The 9,315-nt window shown below is 45.5% G+C and overlaps 2 long non-coding RNA genes across 2 annotated transcripts; both read left to right on the top strand.

Annotated features, from left to right (window-relative positions):
- The first annotated feature begins 139 nt into the window (after positions 1-139).
- On the top strand, positions 140-2,459 carry LOC127043980 (uncharacterized). The gene is made up of 3 exons (XR_007772363.1): positions 140-1,190; positions 1,882-2,008; positions 2,389-2,459. It is a non-coding gene; the product is annotated as an uncharacterized LOC127043980 (long non-coding RNA).
- Positions 2,460-5,650: 3,191 nt separating this feature from the next.
- Positions 5,651-8,442, top strand: LOC127043981 (uncharacterized). The gene is made up of 2 exons (XR_007772364.1): positions 5,651-5,770; positions 7,980-8,442. It is a non-coding gene; the product is annotated as an uncharacterized LOC127043981 (long non-coding RNA).
- Positions 8,443-9,315: the final 873 nt, after the last annotated feature.

The following is a 9,315-nucleotide window of genomic DNA, read 5'->3' as shown; positions in this document are numbered from 1 at the left end:
TCTTTTGCGGATACAGACTAACACAGCCGCTGCTCTGAACATTGAGACCAATGTTAATCCAGGGTCACTGCGTGGAAAGACAAGGAGTGACTCAAGAAGGACAGTGAGGCGAATGGGATCAGCAATTCTACCTGTGAGGAGGGGCTCTCATTAGCTGCTCTCCCCAGAGAGCTAAAGGAGGGAAGCTGCTTAGATGCTCTGTCCCTCTCTGCTCAGGATATTGGGGTTCAGCTTCCTGAGTCAGATGCTGTAGCCTCCATTGTGATCTGGGAGACCAGGCTTGGCAGCTGCTGCTCCCTAGTGGGGTTCTGTGCTGGGAAGTGACCTTAGTTAAAGCTTCTTTTCTGCCCAGCCCAGGTGATGACTTTCTCCAACTCGTACTAGCCCCTTGTGGGAGACCTGGGCCCTGTTAATACCAATTCTACCACAGACTCCAGGTAACTGAAAGACCTCAGGGAAAGTGCTGGGGTCTGGCAAGAAAGTGACTCTGCACAAACAGCCCTTCCTCGTTTCTCCTCCCATTAGCGGTTGCCAGGAGAAAATCCAGCCATGGGAGAGCAAAACCCCCAGGAATGGGACTTTCCCAGCCAGAGGGGCAGGGAGAGAGGACAGGGGAAGGAGAGACTGAAAGGGGCAGTGGGAGAAATGAGTGGGGGGAGAGATTTCCAGCTCTCTAGTCCAGCCAGACACATGTATTGCTGCATCCCTGTGCAGAACCACTTTCCAGTGAACAAAACAAGGATCAGAGACAGGAAAAGCCAGTTCCTGACTCCATATTCCCCTGCTGGGGTGTGGCTGCCATGGGGTCAGTGTCCGAGGGAATCCCTCACAGTGACTCCTTTGGTTCTGCTTTTTTCTAGCCTTGTGTTCAGAGACTTTGTTATGAGGTGAGGGGAGGGAGAAGGGAGGTTAAAAATCTCTCTGTGGGCTTAGCCTGGCAGCAGGGGCCAGGTCTACAGTGTAATAACATGCTTGATCTCTTTCTCAGCATGGCAGAATCTGGGGTGTCTGTCTGCAGGGAAAGGGCCTGGGAGAATCATCTGGTGAAATTAACTAAAGCCTGTTCTGAAACCCCCACAACTGCCCTTCTCACCCAGACAGGTTGTAGAATGACGTCCTTTTTTTGCTCCAGCTCATTCCATCCTCCCAAGGGAGAGGGAAGAGAAATGGGTGCAGGGGAGCCTGTTAAGGTAGAGATTATCAGGAGGTTGCTGGTGGGTTCCTGCAGGGCGGGAGAGGGACAGCAAATACACCAGAGATGGGAAGATTTGCACAGTCTGCTTTGGAGGTTGGAGCGGGGCAGGAAATGCACAGGGTGGGGAAGGGAGGAGGACAGCTTGAGATAAACCTGCTGGGAGTTGTTTATTAAGTGACCTAGATTCTAGGAAGAGACCCATGAGATTAGGTGGTGGAAATACCCTAATTTGTGAAACTGAGAATAACCCACCTTCATAGAGCTAGTCAAACTGACCAGACTCCCAGTGCTGGAGCCCGACCTGACTAACCAGCGGCTGCTGTGAGATATGAAGGGGGCACCCATCAGTGAGGTTTAGGGGAGCTGCCTCTCTCTTCATATCCAGCTACTCACGTTGAGGTTATTGGGCTTCCTACCAGGGAGCTCTCCCTGGACCCTGCTAGGGGCTCCATCTCCTGTATCAGTCGGTGGCTAGTAGGGGGGTGATGGATCTGCTGGGAGAGACAAGGGGCTCTCTCTTGGTCCCCTTAACCTGGTGTTTCCAGGATGCTCTTTGCAGGGTGGGGGTGGGACTCTGTTAACTATGATCCACCCAGAGCTTGCATTTGATTGGTTCCTCTCCCCCACAAAGAGTGGGGCTGAGAGTGGGACATCACGTACTGAGTGTTGGACTGTTGCTCTTTCAGGGGCCGGTGACCTTCGAGGAGGTGGCTGTGTATTTCACCAGGGAAGAGTGGGCTCTGCTGGACCCCCCTCAGAGAGCCCTCTACAGAGATGTCATGCAGGAGAACTATGAGAATGTGACCTCATTGGGTAAGGATTCCCATCCCCTTAGTTCTTGGAATAGGAAATGAAGAGATAAGGTTCATGCCAACCCCACAATGCCACCTCTACTCTGCCTTGTTTCAGCATCACCCCAATATGCCAGTGACACACACACACTGCCACAGGCCCTCCCCTGCTGTAGAACATTTTGGGAACAGAGCACAGGAGCCGTATTGCACAGTGTCAAATAGCTCCTGTTTGCTCAAGTGAACTTCTTTGAGATGGGATGACCATATCTGCATGGAGTATTCGAGATGTGGGCGTACCATGGATTTATATAGAGGCAATAGGAGATTTTCTGTCTTATTATCTATCCCTTTCTTAATGATTCCCAACATTCTGTTCACTTTTTTTCACTGCTGCTGCAGATTGAGTGGATGTTTGCAGAGAACTATCCACAGTGACTCCAAGGTCTCTCTCTTGAGTGGAAACAGCTAATTTAGACCCCATCATTCTGTATATATAGTTGGGATTATGTTTTCCAATGGGCTGCAGTGTATGTTATCCTGACATCTAGTACTGCTGAGATCCTGAATTCAGTGATATCCCTGCCCTTCCTGTTCCCTTTCTCCACCGAACCCCACCAGCCCATGCTTCCTGTTCCCAGCTTCCCCAGGACTCTCTCTCTTTGTCTCCGTCTCTGGACCTCTCTGTCAGCAAGAAGCAGTGCCAGGGAGACTTGCCCTCTCTCTGGAGTCTTCGATTTCTGGGACATAGATTTACTTTCTCTGTGTTTTAGGAGACTCTTTGAAATTGAGTGCCTGTGATATTAACCACAGTGCAACCTGGACTGTTGAACAGCTCTGTCCCCTCAGTTCCCAAGCTGGGGTGCCTTTTCCACTGCTCTGCTGTGAGAGCAGCCACTCCTGGGCAGTTCACACATGGTCTCCAGCATGTAACTCACTCCCAGCTACACAGTTTTGAGTGCTACTAGTCAGTGACTCACAAATTACAGTACCTCACAGGAGAACCCCAGAAAATTCTCTGCTCCCTGACTTTCCCCAGAAATGTGCATCTTTCCCTGTCCAGCACACTCCTGAACAACGCAAGCTCATATGAAGTCTGTCATTTCATCAGTGGAAAATGACGTGCGCCAGCCTTGTTATCCCAGATGAAGTTTCCAACACACTTTAATACAACCACACTGCTTAGATAAAGAATAAAACAAGATTGTTAACTATCAAAAAAAATTTAAGATACAGATAATGAGGCATAAAGCTCAGAATTGTTTACAAAATAAATGCAAGATAAAACACTGAACTAATGTTTAAGTTAACAAGCTGAAACGGATTCAAGGCAAATGTTTCTGTCACCCTGTGCTGAGACAGGCTGGTTTTCCTTTCAGCCAGGACTCGGCCTAACCCACCTCTACCGCCCACGTTCAGTTCTTCAGGAGTTGTCATGAGCAGAGGGAAAGGGGAGAGAGAGAGTGTCTCATGCATTTTCCTCACCTCTTTTTATAATTCAGTCCTTTGTACTAGAAACCACTTCAGTTCTCAGCTCAGTCACGGTGACAGGCTGTCTGTTGGAGATGTGAGAATTGTGCGGGAAAGTCTACAGAAAGAGCTTTGGAGCTTTGGTCAAGCTAGTAGGCCTAAAATATTAGCTGAGCTTGTTTCTCTGTGTAAAGGGCAGAGAAAGGCAAAGTGGAATGGAAAGTCCCCAAATTGGGGAACAATGGCTTTGTGTGCCGAAGGGGCCTAAGTAGGTGAAGTGGAAAGTTCCCAAACACACTGATTTGAAATAACCGAGATTGTGAAACATAACCACAGTGGAAGTGTTAGAAAAGTCAAACCACAAACTAGACTAGGAATAACAATAAGAGGAGAGGCCGGATATGAAAAACTGATTGTTCAGCTTGCTTTTGACCTGCATCATATTTTGCAATATATTCCAAATAAGGTAATTAATGTGCAGCCTATGTGTCATTGTTTGTGGCTTTAAGCTTTAAAAGTCTTGTGTGATTTTTAGCTCAGGGGGACAGTATTCCAATAGCTGTCGCCCCCTGCATGCTTGTAACCAACAACAGAACCTCAGGCTGAGCTGATTGAAAATCAGTCGTGTGGTCATTTTCCACAACAGCTTCAAGAGGTCCCTGTGATGGAATGTAGATGTCTTCTTCACACCTTCCCCCTGCAGAAGAATGGCTATTTGACCAGCTGTTTGCCTTGCTGTCTCTGAGGAACTGGTCTGTGGGTGTTCCCCAGAACTGTAACTTTTTCAGTAATATCATACTGTAAAATCTCATAACTTTACATACAGTGTTACTACACATTTTAACAGGAGGATAATATTCAGTAGGTTATGGGTTTTCAAGTGATACCTCACAAGCCATACTGTGTACAAAATTGATCATAATTTTCTAGAAGAGTGAACACGGGTACAGACTGACATAGTGTCTGTGTGTGTGTTCCCAGCAGATAGGTGGGTATTTCAATCCCTCTAAGCATAGTGTTCGGTATCTTCATGGACCTGGGGAACTGGTCCTGGAAATTCACTGGTTTACCAAGTGTGACACTGTATGGAATTGTGAGACACTTTGGTATTAATAATAAAATAATAAAATCTGATAAAATTGCAATGAATTGTGCTAGATATGCCATGGAAGGTGTCAGGGAAAATGTTATGATTTTCCAAGTATGATCATTTTGTTTCTATGTTTCTATCACCTTTGTACTGTGAGCTATAGATATGTAGGGTATATCTGTATTTCCAGACTTGGGCAGTGTTTCTGGGCGACACCTCCAGACATATTGGCATCAACACTGCCTAGCCTGTTTGATGGCCCATTGAGGGTCATCAGCTGTACAATGAGCCCATGGAAAGGACCAAGGGGATACACCTATTGAGTCAGCAAGACATTCCTGTGTAAGCCTGTGTACTGAGACCTCCAAGGCTTTTCCATACCATGTGCTGTGTATCTTGTGTTTGGGACACAGGAAGAACAAGCCACATAGCAAAAGGAATATAAAGCGCAGCTGCATCATCTCCATCTTATCTTCAATCCCCCTTCCTACTTCTGGAGCAACTTCTCTACAAACTGAACCCTGGAACAAAGGACTGAATGACCCATCCAAGCTCTGGATGTGTTCCAGACAGACTTTCACACCGGCAACTCACTAATACTGCTAAGAACCTGATCTATCCATTTTGGAATGTATCTGACTGCTTTCCCATTTCACTTCATTCTATCTTATTTCATTTAAACCTTTAGTTTAGATGCTAAAGGATTGGCTGGCAGTGTCGTATTTTGGGTAAGATCCAAACCTGTGCTGACCTGGTAACGTGGCTGACCTTTGGGGTCAGAAGATCATTTTGTTTATGTGAGCAGTTTTTAAATAACCTCTCACTGTGCTGAATCTAGGTGCTGATTGGGAGTCAGAAAACTGGGATGCAATAAAGGGGGCTGTGCGATTTCTTTTTTCAGCTTCTCGATAACCCGTGTGGGTGATCTCTTTTTCAGCCTGCCCTGATCTTGGTATTTTCAGTGAGAACTGCCTCTGGCCAACCAGGTCACACTAAGCACTGAAGTTAAATAAACAGAATGTTTTTTATGACAGTCTTATGAAATCAACTGAACTCCTTTGTTTTCTTTCATCTCTGCAAGGTTTCCTGTTACCCAGCCTGATGTGATCTCCCAGCTGGAACAAGAGGAAGAGCCATGGGTCCCAGACCTCCAGGGCTCTGACGAAAGAGAGATCCTGAGAGCTCCCCACACAGGTGGGAAAACAGTAAACCAACTCAGAATCTGTAAGTGCCTGAAGGAAACATCTGGTATGCCCATCAAAGCCCTTGGGAGGTCTCTCAGTTCATTATTGTCCCTAGCAGGGGTTGTATCCTCAGGGTAAATATAGCTCATGGCTTCCTGTAGATCCTAGCAAACATCAGGCATTAGCTTCCTCCCTTCTCCCTGCGTATTTGGATGGGATGTGAAGGCTGAATTCATCCCCCTCCTCTGTCCTATTTAGGGGAAGAGTTTGGGGGAGTTCAGTTCCTGATTTTTATTTGACCTGTCTTCAGCCTTTGTTTTGGTTTAGTCTTCCCCCTTTCCATCCCTGTTTGAGATTTCTGGCTCTATCACAGCAGGTGATGCAATGGCATGTGAGAAAGAGGAGCAGAATTCTCAGCAGGGAAATCTTGAGCAAGTGGATAAACACAGAGCATTATTGCAAAGATCGAAGAGGAATGTGTCCAGGAGTAATGAGCAGGGAAACTCCTTTGAGATTCAGCACAGGCCAGAAAGAGAGCAGGGAAACCAGCCAGCGGAGAAATTGGATAAATGTATTTCCTGTTGGGGAACTCAGAAGGTCCTCATGGAAACTACAACACAACAGGAAATCCTTAGGCGAAAGAGAAAAAATACATGCACTGAGTGTGAGAAAAACTTCACTCACAGATCAAGCCTTTCTGTTCATCTGAGAATCCACACAGGGGAGAGGCCCTATGAATTCAGTGAGTGTAGGAAAAGCTTCACTCACAGATCAGCCCTTTCTAGACATCAGAGGATACACACAGGGGAAAGACCCTACGAATGCCGTGAGTGTGGGAAAACCTTCACTCACAGATCTGCCTTTTCTATGCATCAGAGAATCCACACAGATGAGAGGCCCTATGAATGCCGTGAGTGTGGGAAGACCTTCAACCACAGATCAAACCTTATTGCCCATCAAAGAATTCACACAGGGGAGAGGCCGTATAAATGCTGTGAGTGTGGAAAATGCTTTATTAAGAGTTCAGCCCTTTCTGAGCATCAGAGAATCCACACAGGGGAGAGGCCCTATGAATGCAGTGAGTGCGGGAAAACCTTTTCTTGGCACTCAGCCCATGTTAGCCATCAAAGAATCTGCAAAGGAGATCAACATTGTAAAAATCTCTAGGGCTATCAAGACTCTCTTTTCTTTAATACTTTTCCTGATTCCCACATAGTAACTTTTAAAGCTCTTTGAACTGTTTGCAGCACCGTTATCCCTCAGCTTGTCCAGATGAGTGGCCCATTTTTGCCTTTTGCAGTTCGCCCTCTTTTGAGGTGGACCTATTTGTCCTTTCTATTGTCCCACAAGTAATTTGAGTGTGCTCTTCCTATGAGGAACCAGGGAGCGTCACATTTATACCATTCCTCCTATTGCAAAGTTATTGTTAGAGTCACCAGTGATAGAGATTGTATCATTGACAGTTGTTCTCACGTTGCTTTGGGTTGTGCTGAAGAGCAGTTATATTGGGAATTTTTCAAATTAGATGTAAATGAAGAGGAGCTGGGGCAGGAAAAAAGTATAATTTCAGCTTCCGTGACACTGGAAGGAGATGGGGTGACTCAAAGATTCCCTCTTTCCCCTTCACTGCAGAACTGTTATCTTTTGCCTGAGCCATGCAGAGTTTATGTTCATCACATTCTATCCATCCACTTCTCAAAGTGTCATGTGATGAAGCATTCTCTGTTGTCCGTGCTTGCAGATGATGTTTTTACTACTTTAATCCTATATAAGAGTCGCTGTGACTGGAGATGAAAGTGTCAAAGTCCTGGGAGGGGAATTCAAATGGATCCCAAATAGAGTGTGATCATTTAGAGTTTAAATCTCAGGTTCCATTTATTGTAAAGCCATTTCTGGCAAGAGGGGTGTTTTTCCCTCATGGGGATGCTAGGATACTAAAAAATTTCGTAAATAACATAACTGACTATGGAGACAGGGATGAGGGAAGCAAGTTTGAATGGATCAGAGGACAATGTGGTGGGAGAATCTCTTGTCCCGGTTCTGAATAATCAGATGTAACCTGCTCTGGAATTTCACTTGAAGCTTTCTTTGTAGTGTATTCTCTCTCTGTGATGTGGGTTTCTATCTTTCCTGAAGGCTGTGTTTGGTCACCCAGTTGGATATTAGTTCAGTTTGATAGGATGTAGCTCAAATTTATTGAAGAATTTAAGACAATGACCCTTTGCTAAAGTCCTCATTTATGATTTCAGTTTTGCTTTTTCCCCATCCCTGCATGATGACATGGAGAAAGTTGAAGTGCAGTTCTATCAACAGGAGAGAACTCTCTAATTTACTGGACAGGCTAACAAAGAAACAGCAGTGATTTAAAATCTCCACTCAGAAATGGTGAACAACAGCACAACCCCAACTAACTGAAGGAAGTGCATATGATCACAGCGTATTTCAGTTATTTAAGGCAATATTGTCTCCGAGAGCTGGGAAGAGAATTCCATGGTAAGTGGTTTTGAACTAGGCAAAATGCTCATGTGTCTGGTTCCCAAAGCATTTGTAACCCAGGCCCTACAGAAGATCTCTCCTAGCTAATCCTATGTTATGGGAAATGCAGCCGTTCATGACACAGATGTTGAGGAAATAGAAATGGAGTTTTTGTCGAATTTATCCTTTGTAGGTTCTAAAGATGTGTATAAAATAAAACCAGTGTTGAAAATGTAATATCTTCAGAAAAATGCCCATTTTTTAATAGAATCTCCAGCTCTGGTAACTAACGAAGATTCTGATCCAGGCCTGTATCCAGTCCCTTTCCTGGACCTGTACTACTGGATTAAAGAAAAACTGGGTATGTTTCAGGAAGCCATTCCTCATTAACACTGCTGAGATTTTAAGTGGTTTTGTAAAGGATTCTACTTCAGAGAAGTGTAAATTTCCCGTATCCAAGACCAAGGATTTGGAAAGAGCTGAGGTTGAAAGAGTCCACACCCAGTTCTTGGTTTCCACCCCAGTAAAGGAAGCTATGGTGACCCAAGGAAAATTGTTTGTACAACTCCACTTCCTACTTCAGTGTCCCTGATTACACTTCCAAAGTATGCCAGGGTTAGACTGAGAAGAGTCATCCTTCACTGTTTGGATGCAAAGAGAGAGTGCTTCATAGGACATTCCTTCTCTGTGGATCCCAAACTGGCTGCCTGGCTGGGTAACAAGGACTTGCAGGCTGTAGAAATGATGGTAACTAATGAGGCGATGAATTTGTCAGCCTCCAATTTCAGACTTCCGGATACTCGCATGTTGAGTCCTGATACTATGGTTTTGTGGCTGACGCTGTGGCTACACAATTAAGCTGATGTTGGCACAGCTGCACCAATGTAGCTGCGCTGCTGTAGCACTGCTATTACAGATGCTCTAAGCCAATGGGAGAGATTTCTCCCTTCGGACTTGATTAGTGCATCCCCCTGCAAGCAGCGCTGGCTTTGTTGGCAGGAGAAGCTCTCCTGCTCATGTAGCACTATCTACACAGGGGATTAGGGCTGTGTAACTACGTTGCTCAGCTGTGTGGATTTTTCACACCCCTAAGCAATATAGTTATCCCGA

The sequence above is a fragment of the Gopherus flavomarginatus genome, chromosome 2 (genome assembly GCF_025201925.1).
Source record: "Gopherus flavomarginatus isolate rGopFla2 chromosome 2, rGopFla2.mat.asm, whole genome shotgun sequence".
Taxonomy (NCBI): Eukaryota; Metazoa; Chordata; order Testudines; family Testudinidae; genus Gopherus; species Gopherus flavomarginatus.
The sequence above is the reverse complement of the archived record's forward strand: the minus strand, read 5'-3'. Positions and strand labels throughout refer to the sequence as shown.